The 20,906-nt window shown below is 32.9% G+C and overlaps 1 protein-coding gene across 5 annotated transcripts in view; it reads left to right on the top strand.

The window, feature by feature from the left end:
- The window catches only part of Nlgn1 (neuroligin 1), an 841,293-nt gene that overhangs the window by 54,243 nt on the left and 766,144 nt on the right, over positions 1 to 20,906 (top strand). The gene's annotated exons all lie outside the window — the stretch shown is intronic.

The following is a 20,906-nucleotide window of genomic DNA, read 5'->3' as shown; positions in this document are numbered from 1 at the left end:
GAGACAAGAATAACTTTAAAAGGCAAGGAAAAGTATGGTAGAACATGCAATGAAAATATGTGAGTGCCTCTAAGGTGTAGTGAGAAAGTTTTAAGAAAACAGATTTTATCAACAGTGCAAAATATTCCAGAGAAATTTGAAAGGTAAAGTAAGATGATGCATGCATGGGTAACCTGAGAGAAAAGTTTCATCTTTAGGATGACAATAAAAAATATGAAATATATGGTCATTGAGAAATTGTGGTAATCAGGCACTGTCTTAGGTGCTGTAATACCAGAAAACAATTTAAACCAGGATCTCTACACATGAAGTCTGATATCTTTTGAATATTTGACTGGCTTGTGGCCCTGGACTACTTTAGCACTATTAGAGGAAGCATACTGTTGTGTGGTGTGCCATGCTATACTGGTGATCTGGTTTACTGAGAAAAAATTAATAAAAAGTTGAAGAATGTCCCAGTTTAAAATATTTGCACCATGGCTACCAACATGATGTCTGGTGCAGAATTAGGAAAGAGGCATAGCTAGTCTACTGTAGGACAGAGTGCTGGTACCACCAACTCTTCCTTTGTGATCTGTCTGTTCTTTTGTGTTAATAATTCTTTACTTCTTTAATCTGTAAAATGGGGAGATATAGTTTTAATTTTTATGAGGAAGAAGTTTATAATAGCTTTTATGGAACCAAAGACAGGAAAAATGTAAGAAATCAAATTAGTCACCTTAAGTCATAGTTAGATCTTTATATCTGAAACTAATATTAAACTTAGATTAAAAAAAACATAGACAATGAAGAAATAAACTTGCAGATGGAAGACAACTTTTAGAATTGCTGTAATAACACCTCACTTATCTAACATCATCACAGAATGAGCTTTTTCACATAAGTGAATTTTCCTAATAAACAAAACTTACAGATTGAAGTACTCACACTTTTTAATTTTAACAAGTTTATATGGAAACCTTTCAAAAATGGATTAGAAAATTCCTTGCTTTCTTTATTCTTATAACATATATTTTGAGTTTAAAAATAATGTGTGATCATTATATAACATTTTGAAAATAGAGACATATAAAGGAGAAAATAAAAATATGCCTGTAAGTCTATCATCTAGAGACACTAATGTTAACATGTTGGCTAGTTTCTTTCTTTTCTTTCTTTCTTTCTTTCTTTCTTTCTTTCTTTCTTTCTTTCTTTCTTTCTTTCTCTCTTTCTTTCTGTCTCTCTCTTTCTGTCTTCTTTCTCCCTCTTTCTTTTCTTTCCTTTCTTCCTCTTCCTCTATTCCTCCATCTCTTCCTTCCTTTCTTAATTTTCATCTGCCTGTATATTTTTTTAAACATTGAAAATTTTAATCTAGCATGTGCAGCATAAATTTGTGAGGACTTCCCATATCATTAGATATTCTTGGAATACAAGGTTTTTAATGAGTGAGTAATATTATTTAAAATGATTACTGACATATCATTAATACTTTAGGTTGTTTCCATTTTTTATAATTATAGTGTTATACAGAACAACCTCATCTCTGTGTATTTTCTGACATTTCTAATTTTAAACTTCTATAACTAGTGGGTCAAAAGTCAAGGCTTTTTTCCCCAGACTTTTGGTGTAGATGATCACATTATAGTGCAAGTTGTTCAGATGTTGCCTTCATAAGGATCAGAGTTCTCATCATGTATATAAGTGAGATCAATGAGATAATGTAAGAGGAAGCACTTAGAATATCATGGGGCACAAAGTCACTATTTAGTAAATACTTACACAGGTAAAAGTTGCAGCTAACCCATTAAGTTTTATTTCTCATTCACATTTCAGGAGGCTGCTAAGTATAGCACTCCGGAGATTTAGGCTTCTTCCTCCTCTTGGCTGCACCATCACTTAGGGCCTCAGAATCCTTTCAAGTCATTTCTGGCTAGTGATGACTACAAGCAATCTCTGTAATAGCTGTTAAATCATGGAAAATCTCGTTTTATTCTAATACAAACATGTATCTCTGACATATGAAAGGGTGTCAGGCTATTGACCTCATAATTCTCTCCTTTGTGTCATCTTTACCTTCTAGACACACACTGTCACACTGCTTTCTGATTGGTTGCTGCATGTTTCTCACTGCTAAATTGGAAGTAAGGACTGGGTTTTATTCATCCTTGTCTTTTCAGTACTTGACATAGTATCTGGAAGTCAATAGGTTAATAAATAATGATTAAGTCAATTAATAAATAATTATACTCATATATGTACTTTTGGTCTTTGTCCTGCTTTTGTATTTTTTTTTGTATTTTTGTCTATGTGGTCATATGATTGATCAATTTGTTTTTCTCCTTCCATCACTTATTCTCATCTTCAAATGTCTTGGAAACTCCTGGGATAATAGACCTAAAGTAGAACATGAATTCTGAGGCCTGAAAACAAAAACCTCTTCCAGAAGTTAAGCTTAGGAAATTTAATAAAATTACATTGATAATAATTGCTTATTTCCTGGCCTGTGACTATGTTTTGGGTAGCTGGGGCTATCAAACAAATAACTGACTGAGTAATGTGTACTTATAAATCAACGTAGGCCAATACTTTTATAACGTACAACACGGGGTGCATTGACATCATCTGATTTCCTTTCCTCAGCGGTAGTGATTGGCATGTTAACTTTCAGTGTTTTCTCCTTTTTTATGTAACGAAAGGAGACAAAGAGTCTTTTATTTAGGATATTGAGAAGATTCTGTCCATTTTATTTCTTTGAAAGTATAGTATGGATACAATGAGTTGAATCAATTTAATTTCATATTATAGTTGAAAAACTGGAAATTAAGAAAATGTTCTAAATGTTACACAATACAATTGAATTGATGGCCATCATAGGATGGGGAAACAGTTTGTATCTCACAGTTGAGATGCTGATCTGATTTGGTAAATGACTAGGATGTACTCAAAAAAGCTTCTCCTAGTTCCAGTGGTACCAGACATATATGCTTTATTTAAAAAGTAAGATTTGTAATATATGTTCTGCCCTCCTCTTAAAGCTCTTCTTCTTAGGTAAGATCAAATATTCAGAGGAAATAAAAGCTTGTCAAAACTTACAGCAACAATGTGTAATTAATACACTATATTATTTGTAAGGCCTTAATTTTTAATCATCTATTTTTCCTAGTTGTTGCTATTTAGAATACTTTACTTAAAATGACAATAACTTATTCCTAAATAATTTGTTATTGGTTACAATAAACAGTATATATTTAAAATGGTTCTAAAAGTCTCCCTCAAAGGAGGGAACTCTTAAGTTTAGCTAGGCCTGTGGTCATGAATCAGTCTTTCACATCTATCACTGCCTCCCGGGTGGTCAATTAGTTCTTCCACTCCCACTTCTGGTGATGTCACCTCCTCTTCTCTAATAGCTCCTTGGGAAGCTATCTGATTGCATAGGCCATTGCATAGTTAGTTGGCCAATTACTAACTACGTCATCTCAAAATGCACCTTGGTTCATATCACTTATGCCAGCAACCTTTAAAAGAGTTAGGAAAATATTTTTAGGGGAGGATAGTGACTGCCATTTGGTGAAGTCTGGGAAATAGAATTAATTCTGAAAATGTTAGCATACATACTTTTAAAAAAACTCTTTAAATGTAAACAGTTCAGTCACACTTGTTATTTTCAGTGTTGTATAACCTCTACCTCTATTTGGTTTCAAAATTTTTAATCATTCTATAGTAACAACAAAAAATTTGGGGGAGTATTGAGGATTGAACTTCAGGTCTTATGCTCACTAGACACATGCTCTACCATTTGAAACATACCCCAAGTAGTAACATAAAATTCTTTGCCATTAAGCAATTCTCAACCATTCCTCTCTCCCAGATCCTGTCAACTACCAGTCTGTGTTTTCTGTTTTTTAAAAAACTTTTTATTTGGAAATAATTTTAAATTTATGAAGTTTCAAAATAAAAATAGTATCAAGAACCCTTATACACACTTTATTCAGGTTCATCTGTTGTTTACATTTTACCCCATTTGCCTATTTATATATAGACATATCATTGTTACAATTCTGCTATGCATACATAATTATTAAATGTAAAATTCTATTTATATATGTATGATTATTTTCTGAACCATTTCAAGGTGAACTTCAGACATCTATGTTGTCTGGATTCAGCTTTAAAACTGACTTGCCCTCTTCCAGTAGCCACCAGAGGTCTATCTGAAACACAGCTGTAACTGGATCTCTTATCTGCTCAGAATCTAATGGGGACTCCTTTTTTATAGTGACCAAACTGCTTTTAGGGCATCCACTGTGCTCCACATGATGGTTTTGATCTCCCATTGTGCTTCCACTGTGGCCACTATTCCTTTATCTATCTTTAATCCCACCCATACTGAACTGATTGCCTTATCTGCCACCATATTTCTGGGGATTTCTCTGCTCAATTATATCCATCTCTCTTTATCTCCTTGTCAAATGCTTCCATGGGCCAACTTAAGTGCTTATTTTTGCTCTGGCTTCCCTAACGTCTTCCCAAGCCACCAAACACACATAGCACATGAAATAGAGGGACAAAGGACTGCTTTGGTTTAATTCTGGGTTTGTCACTTGTCAGCAATGTGAATTTGAGCAGTTTCCTTGTCTTTCTTTCTGTTTGCTCATCTATAACATGAGAAAAATTACAATAGTCACCTCCTAAATCTGTTATAGAATTAAAATTGTGGGACATAGAAAATGATAGGTAACTTGTTAACTACAGTTTTTGCTGGACACAGTTCAGTGCATATATATCTTTTATTGTTGTTGCTACTGATTGTTTGTTAGTTTTTCAGCACTGGGGATCAACCCCAGGCCTTATACAGACTAATCTTATGCTCTATAATTGAGTTACATCCCTAGCCCATCAGTTCATGTATTTTGATTAGTTATTTACATATTAGTCTTCTATGGCAGGTAATAGCTTTTTTTTTTTTTTAGGTAATAGCTTCTTAACGATGAAATGTTTTGTTAATTCATCTTTGTATGCCCAGCCTAACCAGGAAGAGAGGTCACTCTCAAATAATAAATTGTGTTAACTATGCAGGAAATAGCCTTCTTCAGGAGATATCTCAGAGTGGTACAAATTAAAGTTGAAATCTACACTAAAGAGTCTTTTTTTTTAACCCATAACTGCTTATATGATCTGTAATGAGCAAATAAGACTTTTTTCAGGAAGAAAAATCAACTGAAAGAATAAGCTGACCTTCTGGGAAAAAAACAGTAAAAGTCTTTGTCCTTTGAAATACTACCTTAAAATACTACTGTTGGCTTAGGTCAGCCTCAAAGAAATGAAGGCAATTTCTAGGAAATGATTCTAATGTATTGAAGGTGGCAGAAATTTGAAGAAGAAAGACTACTAAGAAACATTAATTGAATAAATGTTTACAATAAGCCAATTATGTCTCAGAGTCAGACAACTACTGTGGTCAAAATTTATTTTAAGTATATTAGTTTGCTGGAACTGCTATAATAAAGCACCATAGGCTAGGCAGATTAAACAAGGGAAATTTGTTATCTCACAGTTCTGGAGTCTAGAAGTCTGAGAGGAAGACAGCAACTGGGTTGGCTCCTTCTGAGGGTCATGAGGAGAAATCTGCTCTATACCTCTCCTCTGCTTCTGGTCATTTGCCAGCCATCAATCTTTGTTGTTTCTTAGCTTATAGCTTCACCAGTCTGATCCCTGTCTCCACGTTGAAATGGTATTCAACCTGTATGTGTCTGTCTAAATTTCCCCTGTTTGTGAGGAGACTTGCCATATTGAATTAGGAGCAATTCTACTTTACCATGATCTCGTCTTAACTGGTTATATTTCTGAAGACCTTATTCCAAACAGGGTCACATCCTGAGATAATGGGCATTGGGACTTCACAATATGATCAAAATATGCAGTTAAGTTGGGTCATGGAAGGGTTTGATGCATAGATAAAGAGATGGCTATAACTGGGGGAAGAATACCCCAGAAATATTGGTAGCAGATATAGATATTGGTGGGACATAATGGACTTTTGGAGGATGTGTTTAGTGTTTATTAAAGGCAGAGTGTCTATGTATGTGCTTTGTTTTTTTCACAGAATGAAATTGTTTTTGATGCTGCTTTTCAGAACTTCAGTACCAAGAAGAAATATACTTAATGTTTCTAAGCTTATGTCTGTGATAATAAATATTCTTGTGTACTAGAGAAATTTTTATCCAAATAGATAGGTTTGTGATTGTTCAGAGATCACTAACCTGAATTTTTCTGAAGCAGTCAGGTTTGCAAATTTTAGCACTATTGATATTCCAAGAAAGAAAGTCATGAGTCCTGGAAATCCAAATATGATTATTAAGCAGATGTGTTGGGGCTAATACAAAATTCATCAGAAGAAAGATATTTAGAGGAATGGTAGAAGTATTTTAGAATTTAAGGACATGAACAACAAGCAATCCTTTTCTTAAGAGAAAGTAATTATAGTCAATGGAAATTATAAAGTATTCTCTACTTCCAAATACAGAGATGGACCACTGGAGCAAGACAAATTTGAATGTTCAGCTTCTTAGTGTGCCAATTTGTAATATCTCTTAAAATTTGACTATAAATATATTCTAGTCTGACTCCTTTAATTTTCTCAATTTTTTGTACCTACAATGATAGTCTCCTGTCTTTTCTATTACTTTATCCTTATTTGCAACATCTTATGATAAATTTCATTGTTTTACTTCCTTACATCTTGCCTGCCCTATACAGAAAGTTTAAAAGTTATCTATATAAGAAATCATGTTTCTTCACTAGAAAGGATATTTCAAGAATAGAATTTGCAGAGTTAGGAATTGCAGTAGAGAGTTAAAATGGAGACTATGTTCATTTAGAAAATAATTTTTCAGTTAACCTTGATAAGTTTCTAGTATTCATCTAATATTGTGTGTTGGGTAGAAGGAATTTATTAATATAACCAATCTTGTTGGAATGATTAAAATTATACTTTATTTAACATTTTCAATTAAAAATTAATACTTTGCTTTTTTCATATTACTAATAAGGAAATTTTCTCCACCTGGAGTGGGAACACATAAAATATGTCATAAAGGCATGAATTCTTGGAGTTTAATTGCTGTGGATCTAGTATCTTGTTCTTATCATCTTTCGTTCATAAAGACTAAAGCACTGTTGTTTATACTGTATAAGTCATTTTTATTCAGTTATTAGTATTTGACCCAAATAGAATAAGTGATTTGCTTTCATCTGTGTTTTGACCTGTACTCTTAGGAATTTCTTGGTTTGATGAATTACACATCAAGTAATTAAACAGTGTTGGCTTGTAAATTCCATCAGAAATACAGTATCTCTGAGATTCACATAATAATCACAAAAGATAGATATACTGAATTAAGTATTTCAATTATATATAAAATTTATTTTCAAGTACATGGATTTTTGTGTGTAATAAAAAATCAAAATCCTTAGAGTACAAGAGAAATCCATGATAGGTCCATTATCCTTTTACAACCTTCATATTAAAAATCCTATAAAATATAAATATTATGTCTCATATTCAGGTTATTATAGAATAAAAATGAAAAATGTTTTGATTGTTATTATAAGTTGAGAATCTGAACTGTCTCAGAAAGAACATCTGGTGGTCTTTTCTAGAGAAATGAAAAATAGTTTCAAAGAAAAAACTTTCTTTGTTTAATGAGAACATTGACCAATAGATTAAAAGTAAGGGTTAATTTCCCACTGTGGAAAAACAAGCAGTGCTGACTTGCACAAAAGTTGTTTAGAATGAATTGAACATTCCCTTCTTTAACCTTCAAACATGAACCTTAATTTTCACAGACAAAAATGATAAATATTAAATATTAGTGAATTAACTGGCAGTTCAGGAACCTGAAGTTTGAATATTACTCTTCCAAGATAATTTATGGCAAGGTCTGTTCCAGAAATCTCTCAGTCCTACCCTTTTTTCTCCCCACCCCCAACTGTGTATTCATAAATGAAAGTATTATATAATTAAAAGTTTCTTTTTATATTAGGAAATAATTTGTAGTCTATTTTTAAAGTGTGCATTTCTAATTCAGTCCCCAAAGAAATATTCTTAAGTCAGCTTCTCAGCATCTTTTGCTGGTCAGGAGGACAAGCCTGCTGTGTGCTCTACAGCCAGTGGTCTAATAACAGCACTCCCTTTAATGAGACGGCAGATTTCCTACCTCTGAAAATTAAGAATGTTGGTCTGTGCAGTAATTTGGCACAGAGTTGCCTTTCCCTTATAAAATGTATTCTATCAGCAATAGAAAGAGTACCACTGTTAGCCTCACGACCCAGGGCCAACTGGACATAAAATATGTTATTAGCCCAGCCCAGGTCTCAAGTGAACTTTTAGTACTGTATGATTTTTTTTCTGCTCCCTCCTCTTCCCTGTCATTCTTTTCCTTTTAAAAATCTTCTTCTCCGAAGTTTAGTTTGTTTTTATTTAAGAATCTTAAACTTACCTTCAACTAGCATGAAGTAAGATCTTTACTGCTTTACAAAAGAATTGTCTTTCTTACATTTGAAAATATATAAATCCAAATGGACAATCAGCTCTGTAATTCCCACATTAGAAAACTGACACTTCTTCTATGGAATGTTACATCACCCTACAAAAGTAGCTCTTCAATTCATTCTCTTAAAAAAACTCTATCTGTATGTGTGTGTACATACCTGTGCATATATTTACATAAAGTATATTTTCTCACATACAAATATACAGCATTTAAATGAAATGCTCAAAATTATTTATGAGAACAGAAAACCCTAGAAGGCTTACCTTCTATCAGGTTATCCTGATATACAGGATATACAGGATATACAGTTTGGTCAATACATGTATATTGATTGTGACAGTTTTTCTTGGTTGCTTTCAGCAAAAAACAAAAAAAAATGAAACACAAATATATTATTTACTTTATGTAAAATGACAAAAGTTATGCATAGAAAGCCAATATCATTCTGATATCTGATAGTGTGAATAATCTAAAATGAATTTCTACATTATCTTAAATATAGCATTACATCTACTGAAATAAATTCATACCTACATTTCCCAATACTGAATTGAAATAATATAATTTTAATTTTTACTAATTAATTCCAAGCTCATCACATCTATAATTACTAAGATTCATGAAAAATATTATATAGTTGCTAAAGTAATGCCATTGCAATGGCTTGTTAGTGTAGTCAACGCTATTTATATATGAATAACAAGTCATGTATAAATGATGCTTTCAGTTTTTTCCTAATTGAATCATTATTTTGTTTTCTTCTTAATTAATTAAAATCCATTATATGACATAATTATCCACAGTCTGTGTGCATGTGTTTATCATATGTATTAATAATAGATATAGATAGATATTAGCATCTGATTACTCAGCTCACTTGTATGCCAACTCAAACATATACTATTATTCATTTTCATTTCCAAATCACCAATAAAATGTATGATTTAAAAATAAGCTTTCTCTAATAAAGCATCTTGTTTGCTGATTTTGCTTACATATCTATCTACTTATTAGAATAAACCTTTGTGGGAGCAAGTACTTCATCTTGTCCCCCTTTGAATTCCCAGATCCTAATGATGACAGATATATGGTGGGAGCTCAATAAATATTTGTGGCATTAGCTGTTGAATGATAGATCTACTTAATGAACAGCAGTTGCCACAAATCAATCCTCAAGTGTATGCTTTATCTTTTTTGACTAAGCACATTACTCTTGGTAAGATTTATAAGATTTTTGGAAGTGATGTAATTATTGTAATTCTTGCATCTGAAACAGTTTGTAAAAGAGAACTGCTAAATGTTTTTAAGAGTCAGTTAATTGGGTCTATTTATTAACTAAACAAGCACTGTGCTATAAGAAAAGTGGTGTTTAGTCCAGCTAATGGCATGAGAAGAAGAAAGGGAGTCATTTTCTTCACTGAGGAAGTTAGTAGAGTTGGCATGGTATTATGATATTTTATGACTGTAGTTCTCTGCCTCCAGTGTCTTATAAATATTGATTACTTGAGAGTAGAGTGAGATAAGCTGGAGAATTACCTAAGGAGAAGGCCAAGAAGACAACTAAAATCGCATATGGCAGGAAGGCATAATTCAACTCGGAAGCAAGCTGTTCTTTCTCTTTGACCAGCAGAGCACAGACTGAGCAAGAACTCTGTCATCTAGAAATGGTGCTACTGCTAAGAAATCAACAAGTTTCTAGAGAGGTATTAGCAAAATCTCAAAATCTCATAATATGTTATAGAATTATTTTTCCTTTACTAGCCTGTATATGGGGGAAAGGTTTGGTGAGTTCCGTGTTGCAGCTTTCAGGAATTAAAACAATCAAGCAAGGTAACGGTATGCATAATTATAAATCCATTTGCCATTTATTTGAAAAACTATTGCAAAGCATTATTATTACTATTATTATTATTATTACTTTTGGTGTGTGGAAGTCTGCTTAACATGGGGGTGGGTTCCCAAAGAACAAAAAGGGTAACTAGGAGACTGGAGGCATAAAATAGTCTGGGACATTTGTAGTGAGTAATTGTCACAGGTGATGGAGATGAGATTCAAGAAGTAAGAAGAGTCAGATGATGAAAGGTATGCTAAACCAAGGAAACTGTGACTTATGCATTATTAATGTGGAGTGACAATGTTGGAGTACATATTGAAGAGTTGTTCTCACATCTCCATGGAGAGATAAGAGAGAGACTGGTAATAGAATATTTTAGTAGGTTAGAAAAGATGGAAAATTTAATTATTTGAATGTATAAGAAAGGATCCATCAGTCTTGACTGAGTTACAGAAAAAGGAGTCTAGACTGTAACTTGAGTCAGGAAAGTTGAGGAAGCAATTGAGTGGATGTTGATGATGTTGTCAAAGGTAAGGAAGGAAGGAGGAAGAACAGGTTAGAGGAGAGTATGACTTCTTGAAGTTGAATTATCTGTAGTATCATTGTGAAATGAGCATCAGCAGCCAGTTAAATGTTTGACTCTGAGTTCAGGAGAGAAATCTGGATTAGAGATGTAGATGGCATTTCTACTAATAATGTTATATATTTGGTTACAAATGTAACACAAAATGCACAAGTTTTATTTACATATAGGTGGTAGGTGAACATATGGAAAATGAAATGAGATCAAGGATGAAAAATGAGAGAGAGCAAAATGGACTGGAGGTGGGCTTAATTGGTAAAGCTCCTGTTTTGCGAGGACAAAGCCCTGAGTTCAAACTCTAGTTCTACCATATGTATATATGTAATATATATAATTACTTGTGATAAGTAATATGGATATTACTTGTGAAAGACATTATAGATAGAAGTAAATAGAATGGGACATTTCATGAAAGATGTTTGTGTTTTTCATTAAATCAAAAAGCCTGTGTTTGTATGCAGAATTAAAACAATGTAACAGAAAGTCATCATTTGAAGGCATAGACATGAAAGGCATTAATGGAGTGACTTGGTTCTTGAAGAGATGGAAAGAATAAGCTCCAGAATACAAGTTGATGTGTGTATCTAGCCTTGGGCAAGAGTGAGGGTGGAAGGAAGTAAGAAAATAAAACAGTGAGGGAAAGAGTGCAGGGAAAAGTATCATGATGGAACTGATTCAAATTGTAGACTCTGAGCCCAAAATATCATAAAAATATAAGGGAATGTTTTGACTCTTACAATTTAGTGGCTCAAAGATGAGACTGGTATCCATAGAACTAGATCCAAAGCATCAAAATCATCACAGCTGTGAAATGTGGAATCCTCACTGTGCTAACTTAATTCTGGACAGGCATTATTTGTGAAATGAGATTAGTGGTCAATGAAAAGACAAGATTCCACTCCACCCATTTTAGCCTCAAGAGAAAAGACTCATCTCCCAATGTTGGTATATCAGTCCAAAGAAATTCTCTTTTTGACCTTTGCTGGCCATGTGCCTGTCCAAATCCTAGACATCTTTTTTAAGTTTACAGACAAGATGAGAGTGGGGAACCATGTTGACAGCACCACCAAGAACACAGGGGATAAGATGGGAGAAGATGGGTACGAACTATCTAGGACAACCAAAGATCAGCTATTCACACAAAGAAAAAAAATTTGGTACAGTTTGAGAGAGGACCTCAGTTTGAGGTAGTAAAACATGATCACCTTTATCTTTTATTTTTTTGTTTGTGTTTGACATAAAAAGAGAAGTACTTGTAAACTTAAAAAGATTCATGCTCAGTTGGAAACTTGTAGACTTTAATAACTCCCAACTGTCACTGAAGAGAACTAAAAAGGAAACTGACCTGGGTAGGTGAAAAGATGTACTTGTCATAGGACATCTATTGTATGACAGTTGAAAAGACATTGGACCTGGCTTAGGGGGACTAGGGTATATTCTAGAGCTGCCACATACTGTTCTCATGAGCATAGGTGACTCCTCTTCTCTGACCTTCTATTTCTTTTTTTTTCTTATTTGAACAAATGAAGTGTGCAAAGCATGTACATTTCAGTTATGAGCACAAATGATTGTGCATTATGGATTGGCAGACTTAGATGAATGACATTACAGTGATGTAGAAGATAAATGCATGATTTGCTTCCAGAAATGAAATGAAGAAAGTTTTCATTTGAAATTAATATTTAACTTTCACTAAACAAAAAATGTGAAATAAACCACAGCTCACTTTCCTTTCTATGGGATTTAAATCTATTAAACGTGAACCTGCTATATTTGTGATGCTCTGCACACATACCCTCAAATTTGAATAAACCAATGGTGAATATAAGAAGAGGAGTAAGTCCAAGATGTTACTTATCAGGTCTGGATAGATACTAAGACAGATTTATAGCAGATACTTTCTGTATCTCATTACATAATTACCAATTCAAGGACATCAACAGGATTTAATCTGATTAAATTGGTAGTAAATGTAGCAAATTTTCTAATTTATCAATAGGAAATCTCTAGATAATTTGGCTAGGTGATAATTCTTGCTTTTTAATTATTCTACTTAATTAGCTAATCACTTATCTAGGTCTCTAAGTTCCATGGATAAATTTTACTTGAATTTAGTAACTATAGGGTCTTTAGAACTATCTAGACTGCAATCAAACTCTAGAATGTTTGATTCATTGTTCATTCTAAGTAAAATAAGGTCAATTGAGTATTAAGTAATTAGTGACTTAAGCCCAATGAGCACTTGTGCGTGTGTGTGTTTATACAAGCAATTAAATTGTATTTATTATGGACCAGGCATTCTTTTAAATATTTCACATATATTACATATATTCACATATATTTAATTTCTCTTTATAAATATTCCTTGAAATAGATATTGTTATTATTAAGCTAGTACTAGCTTTCTGATTTTTCAGATGAGAAAATGAAGGCACAAAAAGCTGGCATTCAAACCATGCCAGTCTAGTTTCACAATTTGTGTTCCCAATGATAAAATTAATTATACTATAAATATATGCTACTTTAGATAGGTTACGTACATAGGATTTAAATTTTCCAGAATCGATAAGATTTGGTAGTGATTTGTAATGACTAAGGAAATATTTCTAGTGAAGCACTTACTACTTTGAAATAACATTTATTATTTTTCTGACTATTATTCTAAATCCTCAGAGCAAAGATTGAAAAGAAATGAAGTATTGCACATGAACTATAGAGTTGAACTCATAAAAATGGTTAATTTTGCTTCATTTCCTTCCATTTTTATTAAGACACTATAGTAAAGTTTTATTTTACAAAATTTGTATCAAATATTCAATAAAATTTTATATTTGTCTTCTTTCATTTAGCAGTTGATGAAGATGATACTTCTCTGTTCTTCATACACTTCCTCACTCTTCAAATAAAATGGTTTTGGATATACCATTTTCATATGGATGTATCACGATATGTTAGACAAACGTTTTCTATTGGTGTATACTTTTTGAATTCCAATAATGGATTGTTGCAAATAATAATGTGGTGATCATTGTTATAAATTTTGAAAAAACTTTAAGATAGCATTTAGATGTTGAATTGCTCAATTGAAATACATGAAGACTTTTAAGATTCTCAAAAGATACTCCCCAATCACTCTCCAGGAACACTATTATGTCAGTTTACATTCTCACCAGCAGAATGTGAAAGTACCCATCTCATTACACAGTGATTAGCATGAATATTTTAATTTTAAAAATCTTGACACTTTGTTAAGTGACAAAATTACACTGCATTGATGCATTAAGTTTTATCTCTTTGATATTAATAATATGAAACACTTTTCTATGTTTTTTGGAAACTTTTTGTTTCTTTTATGAGTTGCTGAAGTCTTTGTATTTTGGCTTTTTGGCTGTACTGGGGTTTGAGCATAGAGCTTCTCACTTGCTAAGCAGGCACTCTACCACTTGAGCCACTCCACCAGCCGATCTGTTTTTTTATTGACTTATAGGCAAGAAACTTGTTCTTTAAATTCCTCTTCTCATCCCCTAAATTGTCATTGATCTCCCAGTTTTGCTTGTGGTAATATCTGACTATGTTTCATTTGCATACAATCAAAACTAATGGCCCTTTATGTATTATATTTAAATTTTGATTATAGGTATGGGAACACTTTTCTCAGTAATTCTATACATTTCTGTGTGTTTATACTTTCCTTTGAAAAATTAACTTTCATATATCTGAATTTCTTTTTTATATAAAGTGAGAAGACCTCAACATTTATTTCCAAAGGACTGTTGAATTACTAATTTGGTATGCAATATAAAGTTTTTAGCATATTGAGATTTCCATGTGAGTGTATTGATCTCTTCCAGGTTGGGTAGTCTTAAAGTCTTACATTTACCCACTGTCCATCTCTATACCTCTAAAACACTATCAAAAATGGCTGGCCAAACTAAATTATAAGAACATTTCTTTAATATCTCAAAATGTCGTTTGGAGATTTGAATTTAAAAGCTGGTTAAGTCTGTTGAATATGACCTAATGACTCTTGCACTTTTCTCTTGGAAGTTGTTTTAGATACAGTGGGAATGGCCCTCTGAAGTGCTGGAATGAGTAGCGAGGCGTAAGGAAAGTGAGGCAGAGGATGTAGTTATTCATACACATGTAGGAAGAGCACTATAGTCAGAGCTAGGGTAAGGACATTGTGAAACCTGATTGGAACATTAATTTGCTGAACGCCTAAAACTATAGGCAGGCAATGTCCTAAATTATTTATAGCCATTATTAAATGGACAGAATCTTAGATGATGAAGAATTAGAAAGAAAGTTAAACATTTTAAAAATCTGATTTGATACTCTTCTTTCCAACCAGAGTCTCGGAATTTAAACATGTGGTAGGTAACGTAGTCATTGACAGACTATAGAAAAAATCACTTCTATTACTCTTTTATGTCCACATTTTTAACCTTCCACTCTCCAATAATTGATTGTGCAGTGGTTATATTTTAGGAATCATAGGTTACTTAGGGTACAGATGTTGTTGGAGAAAAGCATCCCAGTGATTGAGCACATCCTTCCAAAGTCATTCCCCCTGCATCTCTGAAAGAAATGTTCTAAACTTCCAAACTGTAATCTAAAAGTCTGAGGGAGGGAAGAGAGGAGAGGGTGGGGAAGGGGGCGGGGGGAGAAATGACCCAAACAATGTATGCACATGTGAATAAATGAATTAAAAAAAACTCTAAAAGAGTTTTAGTTTCCATGTCAGAACACAGTGTTTTAAATACTGCTAATACTTACATGGCAACATATCCTTTTCCATTAAATATGTAAAATTGCCTTTTTACTTTTTATGTCTTCTTAGGAGATAAGAGTTTCATGAAAGTCAAACCATATGATGCTATTGTTATTGATTATGTAGAAAATTAAAATTAACTGAAGAATACAAAAAATTAACTTAATGGCATTAATCCAATCTACAATTTTAAGTAAAAGGATACTATTTTACCATTTTTAAAAACACATATACAATGGGCAAATTTAACTTAAAATATTTTAATTCCTTTGAAAGACAGGGTCTCACTATATAGTCCTGAACTCCTGGGCTGGAGTGATCCTCTTAGATCAGCCTCTTAAAAGATAGCTAGAACTAGAGGTGTGCACTACTGCACCAGGTTCATAAATTTAATTTTTAAATGAGAAACAACCAAAGGCAGGGGTAATGTTCTTGAAAACCTTAAATGTAAGCAATGTATTTAAAATTTATTTTTGTGAGCCTTGGGAAATTGCTACTTGAAAAAAAGAAATATTTCCTGATATATGGCTAGAGTTGCTGATTCCCAGAATGGAAGAGGACCTTGAAGGTCATCTAGTCAGTGGGAATATGTAGAAACTGAGTCTAAGACAAGCCATGTTGGCCTACACCTGTCAGCACCAGGGACATAGCATGCTTTCCACCACTGTCACTCTTCCTTTGAGCTATATTTGTGAACAGGTATAACAAAATATGCCAATCTTTAATTTTATTCAGTAATGCCTAGCATACTAATTTACATTACAATCAGTGATATTTACCGTTTTCATTTCTCCCAAACTTCCTCAACTTTAAATTTGTATCAGTCATGATACCATTGGAGTTGAGCATCTCTTCATAAGCATCTTGCCTTGTTTATATCTTCTGTCCCCTTCCTACCCTCCCTTGGATTCATTTCTCATTGATTTGTAGGAGATATTTTATATGAATATTTTGGTTGTTGAGCTCTTATAGTTCATATGCCTACCACCTGAGTTTGCTCAGTCTATGGACAGTTTTGTAGCTTTGCTTGTGTAGTCTTTAAAAATTTTGTTTCAGTCGGAAGTAACAATTTACAAATGGGATTATACTAAGCTAAAAAACTTCTTCATAGGAAAGGAACCAACCAATAGGATGAAAGAGACAACCTATTGAATGCGGGAAATATCTTCTAGCTATCCATCTGACAAAGGGTTAATATCTAGAATATTGCAAAGAATCAAAAAAACATTTAACAAAAACAAATAATCTAATTAAGAATGGGTAAATGATCTGAATACACATTTATTAAAAGAAGGATCAGTAGTATATAGCATATAAATATAAGGAAATATCTCATGAATCTTATTCATATGTACAATTGATATATATTGATAAAATAGGTATAAAATTTGTTTCAAACACTTTACTGATTCCTAATTTTTCAATATTCCTCTTATAGATTGGATATTTTATATTTCATATAAGAAATGAAAAGTATAAGAAAATCCCAAACAAATTCATCCCTTCCCCAAGATCAAAAGTTATTTTTTTAAAGTGTTTGAAAGTTTGAATTTCACATATAACTCAAATTTGTGTGGATGTTATTTTACTGTCCATTGTAAATTAAGGTTGAATTTATCTTTTTCAATGTAAGTAGTCAAAAAACTCAAGCATCAACTAATAGCTCTTTCTCCGCTGATTTGTGTATTTTTCAAATACACATAGGTTTAAGTTTTTTTGGTTTTATGGGTCTATGTTTGTTAATGTGGTGCTACTTTAATTTTAGTATTTTCTTTAGAGTTTAATAGTTTCTGTTGGCTTTAGGGGTATATCTCTCTCATTTTTCCTCTTTCATAAATTGTGCTTATTTTTACTTTTCTTACAATTGAATTCCATCGTTGATTTTTCACGTCCCGTAAAAATATCATGTTAGAATTTCATTCAAAATTGTATAAAAGTTAGATTAATGTAAGGAAATGGATTTGTGGCACAAAAAAAAAAAAAAGAAAAAAAAAAAAAGCTCAGAACCTTAGATTGTAATTATCTTTCTAGGGGATTGGAGAAAAAACTGTGAAGACGTCATAAAGAACCTTAGTTCCCTGATTTTTGTCCCTCCAGAACCACACTGCTCTGTGCTTCTCTGATTTACTTGTACAGTCACCCAGGCTAGTGCTCGGAGTCACTGCAGCTCTTGTGCAGGCATAATTTAGCTCAAGGAGGAGGTGGCCGGAGAGAAGCAAGAGCATACCTCTAATTGCTCTTCATTGTTTCATTCCCTTACACTAATGGCTGGCCCTCTCCTGCTCAAGATGGAAACATGAGTAAAACAATTCTCTTCAGTTCTATAGTTTGTGTTTTTCTCCATTTCTTTCAAATAATCAACTTTTGCCAAGTTTATCCAGTCTCTTGTAATTAATATGTGCATTTCAGCAACTTCCATCAATATGAATAAACTTTCCTTATAATGATCTTAGGATAAGATAAAGATTTCTAACATCTTAAGTTAGCAATTGAGGTCATTGCTTTCGAACCTGTTTTATTTTCTGATATGTGCAGCTTAGTGAGAGTGCGTGTAAGTGCTTCTGTAGATGCATCCTACAAAACATACCCAGTGGTCTCACGGCACTTCAGATATATCGGTTATTAATTTCTTTTACAGTTTTTTCTCTGACCCACAAAGTATTTAAAGGTATATTTATACATTTTCTAATCCTGATTTTTTATTTACCTTTTATGATTGTATTTTACTTTTGGTGAAATGTGTTTTCATTAGTTTTTTGGTTGAGACTTCCTTTGTGGGCAATCCTTATATATATTCTATAGGTGTTTGAAATAGCAGCAATTCATTAATTTCTCTTGCTAGAGTTTTGTATTCATCCATTAGGTTTTGTTTGTACTTTCCAAATCCTTCTATTCATTTACCAAATATTAAGAAATAAATGTCAAATTTGTGAAATTCAACGTTTTCCCTTAGATATTTAATATTTTTTTCCTCCAGAAAGCCATTTTGGTGACACTTAAGCTTTGTTCTAATTCTATCTCTTTATTTCTCAGCAGTACTTTCTTGATGAATCTTTTCAGGTTATCTTTTATTTCACCAGGATCTCTTCCATGTCTGCTAATTTGAGCTTTATGTTTAAATACCTGATTTCCTTTCTAACACATTCTCTTCTTTCTCAGTCTTTGTTTTTCTTCCTACCTCTTAAACATTAAACTTCTGGGTTTCATTTCTGGTCATAATGTCAAAGGCAGTTGTATTTTACCTAGGCTTCAATTATCCCCATATACTTAGGACTGCCATCTCTGTATGTATAGGATGGCTTTTGGATGTCTGCCTTGACATTTCAGAAGCTCCCAAACTGAGCCTCATTTTCTTCCCCAGATCTGCCCTTAGAACCAGTTGCTGAAACCAGTTTTAGGAGCCATCATAAATAATCATCAATTCCTTGGCTGTGCCACTAATCCAACTGTGTAACACCAGTCAGCAAATACTATTTATTCTATTGCTGTGAGCCATTTTTAATATCTCATTGTCTTAGCCCTTGCCAGTGATCATTTGATCTCTTCAGTTCCTACATACTGAGTAAAGGTAAGGCAGTGGATCAGGGTCGGGATCTGGAGCAAGGCTGCTGGGGTTTGAATAACATTCCTGGCTTTACTCTGTGAGCTTCATATAATATCCCCAGGCCACATAAAATGGCAAAGATAATAATATTCACATCATGAAGTTGATGTAAGCATTTAAAGAGAAAATGTATGAAAAGTGTTCAGTACAGTTCCTGTCATATGGTAAGTGTCAATGAGTGTTAGCTTGTATGACTATTAGTAATGGGTCTTCCTGCATCTCTAACAATACCTCTGTGTAAGGTAGAGCTGTCACATGTAATCACTTAATAAGCCTAAGCATTTAATGTTAACCCTCTTAGATATGGTGCTTAATTCACTTATGATTAGGAAACTGGGCATAGTAACTGTTACATGCACGCTATTGCTGGATAGACATAAACTTCTTAGTGTCAATCAAGCAGTATTTGAATGCAGAAAGAGATGAAAGTTATAAATGATATCGTTCATTACTTTAGGATTTCTTATAGATTTGAATATTTTTCTAGACAAAGTTAAAATCAGTGTGCACATGTGTGGTTTGTATTTGCATTATAGTTAATTAAAATAATGACTTAGCTATAATACATAGTAATGAATTGGCAAGGTACGATTTTTAAAAATATATCAGAGTTCCCTGCAAATGAAGTAGTTCACTATCTTGGAGGGACAATAGAAAGGTTGAATAGATTGGAAGAATATCAAAGAACAGCCTATACTTTTGATTGAATTATGTGCATTGAATTATTAAAGAATGTGATACCAAAATAAATCATACTAGTATGACTCTGTTTTAGGCTTAAAATTTGGAATATATGTCACAATGTTCCAACATAGCAAATATGTATATCTTCCTAGGGATCCTCCCAGAAGAATTTTCTGGGACTTTGGGCCTATCCCCAGCTGAAGGTCATTGCCAGTGGTCTCTGTAACATCTTATTATTATGTATCAATAATATTTCTTGTGTTGTAAAAAAATTAGAGCTTCTCTCATTGAGTTTATATGATATGCCATATTTTGTATTAAAGTTTTGCATATAATAAATCCCATTTATTCCTAAATATATGCCTATAGGGTATTATAAAACTCATTTTATAAATGAAGAAATTGAAGTTCAGCAACATTAAATATCATGCCCCAGGTCACACAGCTGTTCAGTCACTTGTCTGAATTCAATCCAGCCATGTTTATGAGGTATGAACCACAGTCTCTGCCTTCTGGATATTTGCCATATTTTGTCAATGTAGTGAAGGAATTCATTTTTACATGCTCCCTGGTGCAAAGAATATAAAATAGCATCATTTCAGTATTGAACAGACAAAATCTGCATGACAAGCTGCAATTTGAGTTCATCATTTGACGTTGCTTATAAAATTGGCATTAGCAACCAGTGTTAGTGTATATTCTTGTCTGTTGCAAATATATTTAGAGTGGTTGATGTACAAGAGCTAATGTATGTATGTAATAATATAATAGCTAAGGGTTTTTAATGTTTCTCACGTGTTACACAAAATTCTAATTGCTTAACATGCATAAACTTGTTCAATGCTGCCAACTACCATATGAAAATAATACTCCATTACTCATATATTACCAAGGAGAAA

The sequence above is a fragment of the Castor canadensis genome, chromosome 5 (genome assembly GCF_047511655.1).
Source record: "Castor canadensis chromosome 5, mCasCan1.hap1v2, whole genome shotgun sequence".
Lineage (NCBI taxonomy): Eukaryota > Metazoa > Chordata > Mammalia > Rodentia > Castoridae > Castor > Castor canadensis.
Note: the sequence above shows the minus strand (reverse complement) of the source record. Positions and strands in the feature narration are given on the sequence as shown.